Genomic DNA, 12,265 nt, shown 5'->3' on the forward strand with positions numbered 1-12,265 from the left:
AAAAAATAATTCCTTTTTAAATAACCAATGGAGACAACATTAAAGCAAAACCAAATTCAGTTTGAGGATGACAGTGACACTTGAAATATGTGTATATATACATATACATACATTTGTGTTCCAGATATATGGATATGATTATATATGTATTCCTTATTTTTAACATTTTATTTCTACTCCCAAGTAACCTCGATTAGATGGCTCCTATGCCAAACTGCATCTATTGACATTGGTAATATAAAATGAGGCCTTTAGGGAGCCATATCTGTCTCTTCAAATGAATGTGTACATCTTCAATCAATTGAATACAGCACAAATGCAGCCTATTTCTACCATAAGTGATCAGCACACCCTTGTTAATCATGGTTAGCAGTGTGAAAATGACACCCAGGGAAATTAATTTCTGTAACATTCATTTTCGTTCTTTTAATTCAACAATGCATAGTATTTTGGACAGTTTTCAACAGTCTACACAGAGAACATGCTGTAGTTAGCCTGCCTTACAACAGCACTCACTTGGAGACACCTAAGCAAAGATGAGTCAACTTTCCACTCAGTTTACAGAGCCGTTATTTCCTTGGCTCCCACCATGAAGTCCAAATCACAGAATATTGCTTGTCAAGGACACTTCGGAAGGCAAACGCTCAAATGTGCTGCACTTACTTCCAACTTTTAAAGTCCACCTATCTCATAAAAGGAGATGCACTTTGTTTTGTCATCATCTCTGGTTTAACTGTCTGAAAATTCCGTGCCAATTTCACAGTGCTGCGGCAATCTCTCTCTGCTACTTGTTCTGCATTTTCTGCAGCATGCAGTCTGGGGCTGCTGTTTTAACTACTTCCTGCAGCAGGACACACTCTGAGAGAGAATCTGAAACACAATCAGTACTATTCTGTTTTCACTCATATTCTTAGATGAATAACTGTTCACATCAAACCAGGGCTCGTCCCTCAAGATCCCCTAAGCATAGCCCCTTCTGATCCAGTGCAGTTAACCCAGCTTCATTCAGTGCTAGTATCAAATGACACACTGCTGCAAGATTCATCTTAAGACTAAGTAGGTAGGATTTATTATCTGCGGAAGTCTCCTAAGCACCAGGTTACTCAAGCTCCAGGCTTGTCACAAACAGACTCGACAGAAGACAAGTGCGGCAGACATAGAGCTCATTTCCAAGACAAGCCGATTCAGAGTTAGAGACAAGGGCAACACGGCAGCCAAGACCTGCAGTAAATCTCTTTGAGCTCATAGAAATATCTAACAATGCTCTCCTGCAATGCCCCAGAATAAACAGCTCATATTCGGTTTAAACATCAAATCAACACCATAGAAAATTTGCTTGATTAGCATATTTCAATTTATGATGTTTTACTCGTGACTTAACGCTAGGATCAGTGCAAGACTTGCAGTGCTTTTCAAGCAAGCTGACAGAACTGAAGCCTCTTAATAATGCCTACCTTCACCTCTCAGTCTGACTGACGGGAACCTGCCAGGACCAAAGAATAAAAAAAAATCACCGAAATCATGCAAAAAAAATATTTACCCCAAAAGATGTATGTAGTTAAAGCTCAGCTTCCTGTAGCCTCCATAGCCCCTGAAGTGTTAATCTGAAGAAACAGTTCCATGAGTTTCCACAGGCCAGTAGTGAGTCTCCTACACTTGACCTAGACAGACTTACATAACGAAGCATCAGTGCTGGGGAGCTTGTACGATGTCATCACCAGCAAGAATAAGGAGTATTGGCAGCAGCAAGCAGGCAGGCAGGCTGAGATTTTGCATGGGAATCATGAACCCTGTCTTGCTTTTCTTTTCTGAAATGTTTTGGAAGGAGAGTTATGAATAGGTCTCATTTTGTGGGTGGGAAAAACAATAGCCAGAGGCATGAAAGCTAAACCTTCCAGCAAGTGTGAGGTACCTCTCTTGGAGTGTGCAGTCAACCCGAGAGGAGGAATTTTACCTTCTGCGAACTTCTGAACCATCACATCTGGAGTGAAAGGGACGGCAAAGCAGTGTGATACCGTAGACGATGCTGCTGAGCGCTTTGGTCTGCCTTTAACTCATTGTGGTGAGTAAAGAGGGATACGGAGATCTGAAATGAGGGTTGGTGATGTAGGTTGCTTTGCAGAGTAATAACCAAAGGCTTTGTAAAGTGCTCTCATCCTTTAAACACATTTTTGTAACCAAATAGTAGAATTACTCTTCTAGATCAAATTGTGACTGCACTGGGTTAAACTGTTCAGTCAATTGCAATTGCTGATGTTCACCCAAGAACAGGTACACACCTCTGTGGTTTGTAGACAAATGTCAGATAGCAAAATTAATTTTACTGTCTATACTAGAAAACAGGTTATGAATTTTCTCATCAGATTTTGTATATAGCAAATCATTTTTTTACACGTTGAAAGCAATTTCTATGAATGCATCAAGGGAATTCTTGTTTTATTTTATCTTTTTGGTTCTTAATCTTTGCTAGACTCACTTCTTGATCCCTGAGGGGATATTTTAAACAGCAGATTAAAGAAATACATGCACTACCTAATTACCAATCAGTTATCTCAAGTGTATGTAATGCAAGTTACATCTTTAAGACCTACAAACAGTAAATTCGGTCTTCCATCTTGAGTCTGAATATGGTGACATCATATTAGCATCCGATGACATCATATAATATTTAATTATATGTGAAATCATGGTTTTGCATGGAATGTAGACTAAGCTGTATAGTTTCTGAAATAGAGAAGCAGCCATGCACTATTTAAAAAAAGCCACAGCGTTCTGTTCTTAGCTAGGAGTTTGCTGCTAATTTACCACATTGAGACTGGGGTGAGGAAATGAGAGAATGTAGGTCTAGGAAAGAACACAGGGATCTAATTCCCCCTGTCTCTTAACGAGTAAGAAAATTGCTACTAAAAGGCATTAGATGTGTCCAAGCTGATGCAGAAGAGGTGAATAGAACATGATTTTTCTCAAATTTCACTACCACAGTACAGTAAATAAATGTTTGTTTGTTGTATACTAGAATATGGGTTGAATTTACAGAGATTTAATTTTTCTTTTCCTCAGATCAACTATAATGTCACCAAATATTTGTTTTTTTGCAGTAGTCTAGATTTTGGGAAAACAAATTCTGTGGTAGATGGAATGAAAAATTTTCTGATCCCCACCTGCACCCCAGAGCAATAAGTAACATGTTGGCATAACATTGAGTTATATTTTCAAAGTCTTAGGTTGTATTCTGAATATTAAGTAACAAAAATGCGTTGGTGAGGATTATGTAATAGGCTTCTCGGTACTTTGAAGTGTTGATTACCATCCGGGGAATAAACAACATAGGAAGCAAAGATCTGCAAAACACATGCCATTTTAGAAAGTTCTGTCTTACACCTTTGGAAAAATGCTAAACCTCTTGTAGTCAGAGACTGTGATTTTCACTGTCATGTCTCTGCTTACTGGACCTCATTGAATATTTGCTGGATGAATAAATAGTGGGATGAATTGGGTTCACAGTGTTTTAATGTACATGGAGCTGCATCTACTATGGTTTGGTAGGATTCTCTGGAGAATAATTTTGAGTTCTCTATAAAATTATTCTTCAATATGTCAATTTAATACTTGCCTATGCAAATGAATGCTTCTGTAATACTTGTTTTGCAACTGTTCTTGCAATATTTAAAGGAAAGTTTTTACTAGATGGGAACAGAGTAAGTTTGGCCACACATCAGATATAACATGGTATTCACCCGCTTAATCAAAGGAGCTATGGTTTTCCACAGTGATGCAATCATCTGGAGGGAGGACTACAGGATCAGTTCAGCAAACCCCTAATCCTTACTAGCCTGAGCCTAGTTTTCTTCCTCTGGACCATTTTCAGCCCGTGGCTTTCATCTTCCTGTTTGTTCTGGTTTGGTTTTTGTGGTGCTTGGCGTCAAACTCAGCTGTGTATGTGTTAAAGAACCGTGTACCAAAAGAGCTAGATTCTGGATTTTCACCCTCATGTTTGTTGCCTCATGGCCTCAGTGTGTCTGCTTCGACACTGGCACCTTGCCTAAAATGTAGATAAAAAGAAATGGGAAACACTAGGTAGTAGGTACCAACAGTTCAACTGTTTCTTTAAGAACATTTGCAGAGGACCATCTTTAGACTGACTTACATCTCCTGGTGCTTACCTGTGAAAAATGCCTTCTACAGGAGTGTCCAGAATAACTGGTTTTTGCAATGCCATTGCCACTTTCCAGTAAACCTTGGGTTATGTTTTTAAGGCCAATGTGGTGTTCTTCCAAATATTAGTTACTGTGACCAGGCACCTGACAAGAAGGAACTTCTGGAGTTAACTTCAGTTTACAATCAGAGGGACAGTCTTTCACTACAAGGAGTGAAATTCAGGTGGCTGGTCACATGATGTCCCAAGTCAGGAAGTGAAGTGTGATAACTATCCCTGCTCAACTAGATTTCCTTTGTTCAGACAGGACCCCAGCCCATGGACGCACCCACATTTAGGGTGGGCCTTCCCATTTAGTTAGCCCAATCCCTGACAGGTACAAATCTAGCTATCTGTCTTCCTGGTGACGCTAGTGACTGTGTCAAGTTGATGATCAAGGTAAACTAGCACACTCCCCTACACATTCTACTTACCTTATAGTTTTGATTAACGGTAAAATTGTAACATATTTAGCATGGCTAGGCAGTTGACAAAACGTAAGATTTTATTTTTTAATTGTGTGCATGTGTATGGTGGTGGGTAGACATCCATGTGAATACAGGTGACCACTGAGGCAGAAGATGTCCGACTTCCTAGAATTGGGCTTATAGGTATTTTGTTGTTATTAAAGCATTTTAAATGCCATATTCTATAGGTCTTTGAAGTGTTTGATGATTGTCTATCTAAAATATAGCTCTATATGACCTTGAAAATGTACCTAACATGACTATAAGTTTAATAGTTATGTATGACTATTAGCCTGTATTTCTTTATTATCCTATATAGCATAAGTACAATACCTTAAACAAGAATAGAAGCGTATATACAGCATAGCAAAAATAGCCTTAAATTTGTGTCAGTATACAATATCAATGTGAATATTTTAGATCAGTGGTTGTTCAAAAATCTACCCTTTTATCCCATCATTTTTATACTATAATCTCCCTTTTCCTTTCAGAAAGAGACCCCTGAATATAATCTCCTTTGTTTAGTTTTTCTCTCTGACCATAGCCAGTAATAATTTGTAACCAATTACCCATCCTAAATGATGACAAACATCCTTAACTCATCAGTCAACCAAAACCCACTCACTCTACCTCTTGGAAATGTAGGCATCATGTTCTCTAGACTGTTTCCTGTTGTCTGGGGTCACTAGTATCTTAAGGGGAGAAACTATCACATTGAAGTTAGACAAGCAAACAAACAGAAGGAAAACAGTTTAAGAGAAGGCATAAAAACACAGGTCCAACCTCTTGCACACTCAGGAATCCCATAGAAGTACAGCGGTGGAAGCCATGACATATAATCAGACATTTCTCTCCTGACCACCTGGTCCCAAATACCTGGCAGCCACTACCCAAGTTATCACACAGAGGCATTTATTGACTACAAATGTTCAGTCAATAGCTGAGGCTTGTTACTAAGTAGCTCTTACAACTTAAATTAACCCATGTTTCTATTTATGCTTTGCCACATGGCTTGCTGCCTTTTTTGTTTGGCATGTCCATCTTGCTGTCTCTGTACTTGCTGGTAACTCCTGACTCCACCCTTCTCCTCCCTATCATTCTTAGATTGGTTGCCCCACCTTTGCTTCCTGACTGGCTACTGACAAGCAGCATTTTATTAAACAAATTTGCGTGACAAATCTTTACAGTGTGTAAGAGGATTATTCCATAGCAATAATATATACACAAAGGACCTGGTGCAGAACTGTGTAGGCCCTGCACTTCTGCTTTTCTGCTTCATTCTCTGTGGGTTCATATGTGCTTTGAACCTGTCGATTTAGAGGGCCTTGTGTTCTTGGTGTCCTACATCCTCTCTGGCTCTTATATTCTTTCTTCCTTCTCTTCCAACTGTTCACCTTTTTATATCAGAGAAAAACAAAAGATGGTGAGAATATTGGGCAGTGACTAAGAAGAGTTAGTCATAACATGTTGAATGTATTTAATTCTTTACCAACCCCTCATTTATCTGTCTTTCAGAAACCTGGGTTATTACCACCAATCTGACATTTGTAAAACCCTTACTAATTTGATCCCATGTCTCCATGAGATCAGAGTCCAGATGGCATATTTTATGGAACTCTATGTTTTTCTCTGTCTTGTCAGCTGGTAGTATTCTACTAACCTGTTATAGAGTTACATGGATCTGAGGTGAAAATGTGTGTGGAGATTACTTAATTCCTCTAGAAAATACTGCACAGAATCTGGGAGAGCTCAGCCCCCAAGTTGGAATTTTGATCCGTGGGGTTATGATCGTGACATGGTGATGAAATTTTTGACATTATTGTGAGCAACAATTAGTCCCAAGATGCCTTTTATTGCAGGCATGACAATCTTAGAAGTGATTTTCCAACTAGATGAACAGCTGCAAATATCTTCAGATTTGAAAGCATTTCTCTTTCTGCAAGACTGGCAATAAGATTCCAAATGTGAGTAATTTTGCACCTACAAGGAACTATTCTCTCAGCATATTTAATTATGTATGATAAAATCACCTCTAATTTCAGTGGCAATGTACATTACATTTCAAACAATAATAGTACCTAGAAACTGAAGAAACTAGTTATGTTATTGTCCAATGTGTTTAATATGGAAAATAATAAAAAGATGAAAATTTTCTTTTACTAATGTTTTTAAAGAAAACACACTTTGAAAATACATTAAATTATATAATCTTCCTTAAGTGATATAAGCCAATCTTTAAATGTAAGACAACAGTGCATTAATGTGTAATCTTTGAGCCCTAGTAAACGGTGCTTTATATAATAAACGATATTAAAATGCCATGTTAATGAGTGTTCAAAAACATTAAACTATGTAATTTTGTATGTGTATGTCTGTAACGCAAATAATAAAAACCCAGAGACAGATGTTGGGGTTCAATCTGAACATCCAAAGAGCAAAACAGGCAAGTCACCAGAGAGCTTTTACCTTTACCATGGCTGGGGTGATTCTGTCCTCACTGTGGCTGGAGACTAATGCCTGCTCTGAGACCCTGATTCTGTCTTATATACCTCTTCCAGTACTGGGATTAAAAGGATGCACCACCACTGCCCAGCTTCTATGGTAAAATAGTGTGATTGTTGGAATTATAGGTATGTACTACCATTGCCTGACCTTTATGGATGTGGCTGGCTTTGCATTCTGATCTCCAGGAAAGCTTTATTAGATTATAAACAATATGTCACAACATATTTGTATATGTGTTTGCATATGTGGGTGTGGGTGTATTACATGAATGTGTATGTGTGTGGAGGCCATAAATCAACCTTGGATTTCCTTCTTCATGTGGAAGTCTTGTTTCCTGAGATGTCATATCTCATTGGTCTGTAGCTCACCAAGCATTCCAATCTGACTGGCCAGTGGAACCCCAGGTATCTGTGTGTCTCCAATTCCCAAGCAGTAGATTTACAAGCATGTACTGCAATGCCTTTTTGTTGCTGTTGTTGTTGTGTAGGTTTTGGAACTTGACCTCATGTCTTTATGTAAAGCAAGTATCTTACTGATTGTGGTGTCCATCAACCCTGTAACTTCTTTGTAAATAGATGATTTTATTTTATGTTTTAGAATTCTTTTTTGAGTATATGGGTGTTTTGCCTGTGTGAATGTATGTGCACACCACATGTGTACAGTGCCCTCGTAGGCCACAAGTAGGTGACGGGTTCTCTGGGACTGGAGTTACAGATGGTTGTGAGCTGCCATGTAGATACTGGTGGTAGATTTGGGTCCTCTTGAAGAGCAGCTAGTGCCCTTAACCACTGAGCAATCCATCTACCCCCATAACTACTTAATATATGCTTATTTAATAAAACAAAGAGTTGAAAACTATTACTTATAATAAATACTACAGGCTGACTTTATTTTGTCTGTAATCCTGTTTACTTAATATCATGGCAAACTTTGCAAGATTGTGGGAACAGTCATGCCTTTCTGGCACAGATGCTGTAAGCTTAGCGGGGAAATTTATTCAATGGGAATGTCACAGACATCTCATAGTGTTCATTTCTACCTCTCTAGATTCCCTCTTACAAACATAGGAATTTTCATCTCTAATGGTTCAGAAGAAGTCTGTGTTTCACCAGGTAAATCATCAGATCCAAGCGCATTGAAAATATTCTATTTGATTATAATCTATTGGTTATATGATTAACCCTTTTCTGGTGGCTTGACTGTTTGCTTTTCTGATCTTCAGCTTGAACTGTCTCTGGGTTTATTATTAGTGTTACACAATACACATATAAAATTACATAGTTTAATGTTTTTGAACACTCGGGAACATGGTATTATAATAGTATTTGTTATACAAAACATAATTTACTAGGGCTCAAAAATTATATATGGAAGTTAGAAGGTTATACATTAATCCACTGTTGTCTTACATTTAAAGATTGGTTTACCACCTTAAATGCCCATTCCTGATAATGAACTTGACGTCTACCCTATATGCCATCCTAGAACCTTCATCCAGTGACTGATGGAAGCAGGGGCAAACACCCAGAGTTAAACACTGAACTGAACCCATGGAACTCAGTGACAGAGAGAGAGGAGCGATGAGCAAATTGGCAAAGAATGGGCTGGCAAAACCAGCAGAGACAGCTAATCTGAACAAGGGGGGAGCTCACGGACCCCAGACTAACAGCTGGGAGGCCAGCATAGAACTGATCCAGAACCCCTGAGTGTGAGAGTCAGTGAGGAGGCCTGGGCAATTTATGGGGCCCTGGGCAGTAGATCAGTGTTTATCCCTGGCATACAAATGGACTTTGTGTGTCCATAACACAAAGAGGGATGCTCTCTCAGCCTGGACTCTTAGGGGAGGGCCTGGACCCTGCCCTGAGTGAAATGACAGACTCTAGGTATCCCCTATGTGGAAGGAAGTGGGGATAGGGTGGGAGGCTGGGGGGGATGGTGGGGTGGGTGCAGGAGGAGGGAAGGGAGAGGGAACTGGGATTGACATGTGAAGCAAGCTATTTAAAATTAAAATAATAAAAAAGTTAAAAAAGATTGGTTTACATCACTTAAGGAAGATTACATATTTTAATGTATTTTCAAAGCATGTTTTCTTTAAAAGCATTAGTAAAAGAAAATTTTCTTCCTTATTCACCACTTTCATTATAAATTCTACTGAATAATCCAGTGATTACATTTTCAAGTATCTCTGCTTCTGATCATCTTAACTGATGTACATGCCTTATGTACATCCTCCCTACCTAGCAGTAACGAAGATCTATTAACCATTCATTGCCTCCTTTATCTTCTAGAAATATATGATTCAACCATTTTTTAATACTTGGGCTCTTGGCAATTTATATAAGGCTTGGGCAATATCAACATTGTATATTAAAGATCAAGGACTAGAAGAACAAGATAATTGTACTTGGAAGAAGAATGAGATTTCTTCATCTTTGGTGGTCTAAGGGATCTTTGGAAAGTGAAATTTGGACAGAGAAATGGATGTGGAGATCTTATACAAGAGGATGGATTTAATTTTCTTTGGAGGAAAGGCATATTCTAAAAGAAGTAATAGGACAGTTCATGCAGAGCTAAGGTTTTGTGCATTATTATGATTAATCACAAGGACAGCTGCCAAGTTCCCATCATGAAAATATTCTTCAGGAGAATTCATCAGGTTCTACTGCCTATTAATTTCTGTTGATGTATCTTATTTGGCATCTTCAATGACAGAATACACTTATTTGTATTTTAAGAGAAGGTTAAAAGACAAAGTTAATTAAGTAAATGATTTAAATATGATATTTCAGTACTAAACAATGTCATTGCTCTAAGAAAATTATGAGAATTTAGTCTTAATAGGGTTCATACCATGTCCTTGAAATGTCTAATTGTATGACTTGACATTTTTTTCTTAGTATGTATTGATTGCTAGTGTTTAGGTTGATATTTATTATTTATCAAGAAATTTTGGAAGTAGATAATTTGATATGGTAGTACACATTCTGACTTAAAAATAACCCTGCATTTACCATTAAATATTGTCTCATATACATTTGGATATATTTCCTGTCTATAAATGTGTGCAATCAGGCAAAAAGAAAACAACAGTGAGACTGAACTTAAATGTATTTTAATCCTCTCAAATTATATTTTTTAATTTTATTATTTTTATTTTAAATAGCTTGCTTCACATGTCAATCCCATTTCCCTCTCCCTCCCCTCATCCCGCACCCACCCCACCCCCCCCACCCCCCGCCTCTCACCCGATCCACTTTCTTCCACATAGGGGATATCCAGAGTATGCCATTTCGCTCAGGGCAGGGTCCAGGCACTCCCCTAAGAGTCCAGGCTGAGAGAACATCCCTCTTTGTGTTATGGACACATGAAGTCCATTTGTTTTTTTTAAATGCAGTCTTCTTCCATTTTAATCATTTAAACAAACATGCTCATGATGAATGTGAGCCACACAATTCAAATCATTTCCCCCTTCAGGCAACAGAGGTATTTTCCTAGGTCTGTAGATAAGTTTGTAGCCTAGTTAAAACTTAACACCCAAACCAACTTCCCAAAGAAATTTAATGAGATAAAGAACACTCTAAAAGGATACTTCGTTTTTGATCCTGGTATGACTTGCAAAGAATCTTGAAGTATGAATAATAATGGATTGATCACAGGGCAGTGCACAAGTGTAATCTCATTTGACCTAACTGACCTCCAGGGAAACATAGTCAGGTATTCAACACTCTCCCCTGGAACTGGAAGAAAAGCACTATCTCCCATGGAAGGTCAAATGTGAAGGCCTGTTGCTGGCGTATAAATAAACTAAGAATTTCCTCTTGTAATGGTAGCATATCTTCTTGAATCCCCAGTTGGTGGATTGAGCTGAAGTGAGTTATGGAGGTGATTTCTAAATGTAAACTTTCTCAGACAGTTGTCTGAGCCTTGCTGATTCATCTTTATCAACAGAATATTTGAGGGCTTTCTGACAACTCCTGCACAGAAGACAGTATGGGTTCCACATTTTTACAGTGTCTTCTTTTTTTTTTTAAGATTTATTTATTTATTACATATACAGTGTTTTGCCTACATGCCAGAAGAGGGCACCAGATTGAATTGTAGATGGTTGTGAGCCACCATGTGGTTGCTGGGAATTGAACTCAGGACCTTTGGAAAAGCAGTTAGTGCTCCTAACCTCTGAGCCATCTCTCCAGCCCTACAGTGTCTTCTAACTGTGAAACTTTTTCAGGTATATTCACAAGCCTGTTCCTATATGGACATGAAATTCTATCTACACATAAATAAATAGCACTGGAGCTAATCGTACATACACATTTTATTTTGAGGTAATTACCCCCCTATTTGCATACATTTTAGATTCGCTCAGAATAAATTGAATCTTTCTTCACATAGTGGTTAATGAAATAATAAAGGCTTTTATTCCTTTTCCATTCGACTGGAAAATGTATATGTGGTATCTTTTAGTTTTGAGAATATAGGAGATTCTGTCTTTATTCCTCAAAGCAGATTTGAAAGTTCTGTTGTCTAGCATTGCTCTTTAATATTTAAAGTTAGACAATTATACTAACTAAAATAAGAACATGTTTATAAAAATACTTAATTCTTAGTAAGTCTCTGTTATGTAGTGCTGAGAGTTCTAGAGTATAGGGTTATGCCTTTGTTCCCCTCCGCTAAGTGGGATGATTATCTGAAATCACATGTCTATAAAATAAAACAATGAATAAAGAGCAGAACTTTGTCATATCAAACATGTCCTGTAAAACTACTGTTCTTTTCCACCCCTCTTTATTTAAGCTGCTATACTAGTCTAAATATGTAGCCTGCCTTGTTGAGACAATCGCAAATCTTCATAATTATAATCCCTGCTTATATCCTTTCCACATTTTTCACTCTAGCTAGTAGCCAGAAGGATCCCCTAAAATATAAATGAGATTATTTCATCCTGTTTGATAACAGTGCTAGGGGAAAATTCATAGCCTGTATCACACCATACAAAGTTCATGTGGTCCAGCCCACCTCTGCTGCCGTCTTTCACCATTCACACAGTAGTTTGAACTCATGCTTATGTGAGAAGACTGGTAATAGTTTCTCTGATTTT

At 38.1% G+C, this 12,265-nt stretch overlaps 1 protein-coding gene and 1 long non-coding RNA gene across 5 annotated transcripts in view; one reads left to right on the forward strand and one right to left on the reverse strand.

Annotated features, from left to right (window-relative positions):
- LOC101843542 (sodium channel protein type 1 subunit alpha) overlaps positions 1–1,686 on the reverse strand; it is a 160,379-nt gene extending 158,693 nt beyond the window's left edge. The window contains exon 1 of the mRNA XM_040745488.1: positions 1,541–1,686. The gene's annotated coding sequence lies outside the window, so the exon portion shown is untranslated. The remainder of the gene's footprint in view (positions 1–1,540) is intronic.
- A 32-nt stretch (positions 1,687–1,718) lies between these two features.
- LOC106022141 overlaps positions 1,719–12,265 on the forward strand; it is a 163,992-nt gene continuing 153,445 nt past the window's right edge. For 2 of the 4 annotated variants that reach the window (XR_005877167.1, XR_005877169.1), the window contains exon 1: positions 1,720–2,062. This is a non-coding gene — a long non-coding RNA (uncharacterized LOC106022141). Of the gene's footprint in view, positions 2,063–12,265 lie in introns of all 4 variants that reach the window. The other 2 variants (XR_005877170.1, XR_005877168.1) reach the window with 2 other exon arrangements.

The sequence above is a fragment of the Mesocricetus auratus genome, unplaced genomic scaffold, assembly GCF_017639785.1.
Source record: "Mesocricetus auratus isolate SY011 unplaced genomic scaffold, BCM_Maur_2.0 Super-Scaffold_100004, whole genome shotgun sequence".
In the NCBI taxonomy this organism is placed as follows: Eukaryota; Metazoa; Chordata; class Mammalia; order Rodentia; family Cricetidae; genus Mesocricetus; species Mesocricetus auratus.